General features: G+C 37.6%; 1 protein-coding gene across 7 annotated transcripts in view; it reads left to right on the top strand.

Annotated features, from left to right (window-relative positions):
- Window positions 1-2059: 2059 nt before the first annotated feature.
- LOC124956962 (protein split ends) overlaps window positions 2060-2500 on the top strand; it is a 70575-nt gene continuing 70134 nt past the window's right edge. For 6 of the 7 annotated variants that reach the window (XM_047513459.1, XM_047513461.1, XM_047513458.1 and 3 more), the window contains exon 1: window positions 2060-2500. This exon is cut by the window's right edge. The gene's annotated coding sequence lies outside the window, so the exon portion shown is untranslated. The other variant, XM_047513464.1, reaches the window with a different exon arrangement.

Genomic DNA, 2500 nt, shown 5'->3' with positions numbered 1-2500 from the left:
CGGTACCCTTTGTCATATTCTTCCCCGTAATTTTATTTTTTTTTGTTTCTTTATTTTTTTTCTCTTTTTTTTTTGTTCTTTTCTTTTTTTGTTAGAGACATGCTGCTAAAATCTCTGACGCATTAGATAATTAAGTAAGATAATATAGATTTTCCTTTTTTATTAATTTTTTTTCTTTAATTTTTTTATTTTTGTTCTATTTTTTTCGTCATTTTTGTTTTCGTCAATATCATTCCTACTCCGATTAAATATCTAACGTTCAACTAAATATCTAACGTACGTATAGGCGTTTAGCCAAAGATCAAAAACTGGATTTGTAAGAAGCTCTACGGAATGTATTCGTTCTTTTTAACGGTATATTTTGACTCGTGAGTAACAGCTTGGACGACGAAGTGAGGAATATTAAATTGCGTTTAGTTTATCTTTCCGTAGAATATACGGAAAGAAAAGAGAAAGAAAGAGAGAGAAAGAGAGAGAGAGAGAGGAAGAGAGAGAGAGAGAGAGGGACATCTTTTTAGGTTATATCGAATCTCGACGAGGAGTTTGTAGAGTGTAGAGAGATTACTCGAGGTCATAAGGAGGAGTGTTCACTTAGAATTACTTTTGATCGTTGGTAAAGAGAGATAGATATATATATATATATATATATATAGAGAGAGAGAGAGAGAGAGAGAGAGAGAGAAAGATGCATAACCCAAGAATACAACACGTACAGCCGGAAATGCATTGAAAGTGATGAAGATGAATCCATGTGTGCGAATCAATTGTTGAATTTTAAATGATTGAATCGTATTGATCGTGATAAAAGCAATATACCTATTAAACGAATACCATACGCCTAATGTTATTCAAATAAATATGTATAATGATATTTCATTTCTTTCAATAGAAATATCACTGTGTAGGTATCAGTTTAACCTTTGCATAGTATAGAATTGATATCAAAGTATAACGTACGTATGTATTTTTATATATATATATATATATATATAATATATATATATATATATGCATGTATGTATGCATTCTTATAATATACATATGAAGTATTAAAAATTTGTTAGATGATTTATAAGAAGAAAAAAGAAATATGCAAATAAAAATAAAAAAAGAGGAGGAAAAAAAAAAGAATAAGGAAGATTCACGACGTACCGTCTGTAAATAACTTTCCTTTCGCAGTACATTCCTTTTACATTCGCGAATATTCGATTCGTCGAATCCGTTAAACATATTTACTTAGTCGAGGATAGATCGTCTCTCCCATGATGCACAACATGATATACGCGTAAAATACATACACATACATGGATATATATATATCCATATATATATATATTATATATATATATATACGCATACATATATACATACGGTTGAAGAGAATCGAGTGCTTTCATTCGATCTCGGCATCATCTTGCTCGACTTTGTCCCGTCTACTTTAAGTCGGGAAGATCTTTACAGAGAATTTCAGTTACCTGATCCTATCGTTCGAGAATATCTCTCTCTCTCTCTCTCTCTCTCTCTCTCTATATATATATATATATATATATATATATCGATATCTATATATCTATATCTACTATGTATATATGTACATACAGTATGTACGTTAATACATACATATACCTTTACAGGAACACACGAATTAATAAATTCATCGATCGTTCGAAGTAAATCAATGCCAGAGAAGGATTCATTTGATATCGACGATTAAATATAATATATGAATAGAATTTGAGGATAGAAAAGAGAAAACGTTAAAAGAAAAGGAATAGAGATTGTTATAAAAGGGGGGGGGCGATTGAAACGCCACTACTAGATACGGGCTTGACCTGACGCAGTCCTCTCTTTCTCTCTCTCGCTCTCTCCCCTCTCCTCTTCACGCTACACCGCTAGTCGGTCGTACCCCTCTCCCTTCTAACCGATCCCAACTCGAGAGGGATCCATGAGTCTTTCTTTCTCTCTCCCTCTCTCTCTCTCTGTCTCTGTTCGGCGTATGCGCGGACGAAGCGTCTGGAGTGTATATCGTTCTCGCTTTAACTCGGCCGTATTCGGTGTTAGTCGGTCGAGCTCGATGTTACTCGGGTAAAATCGGTCGGTCTCGGTCGGGTTCCTCTTTACACGCGACTCCGCTTCGGCAGCTCCCTCTCTAATTCTATCTCTCTCTCTCCCTCTCCGTCACTCTTTCTCTTTCTCTCTCTCTCTTTTTCTGTCTGTCGTTAATGCAGGCATGCGCATGCGCGAGAGTCGTGTTCCGTCTCCTCTCGATGCCACCTAACCCCACTTACGATCGGTACGTCCCTGTCTCCTCTCGCGACCCCACCTACCAGCGACACGAAAACTCTAACTCTCCCCCCTCCTCTCGCACCCCCCCTATCGCCCCTTCCCTCACCACTCCCCCGGTCCTATCCATTGCTGGGTAATTCCCCTCTTTCCCCGTACGTCTCCCTGATTCCGCCGCCTTGCCTGCCTGCCTGCCTGCCTGCCAGCCTGTGCCGTC

Source organism: Vespa velutina, chromosome 24 (genome assembly GCF_912470025.1).
Source record: "Vespa velutina chromosome 24, iVesVel2.1, whole genome shotgun sequence".
NCBI classification, from domain to species: Eukaryota; Metazoa; Arthropoda; class Insecta; order Hymenoptera; family Vespidae; genus Vespa; species Vespa velutina.
This window is presented reverse-complemented; position numbering and strand designations above follow the sequence as displayed.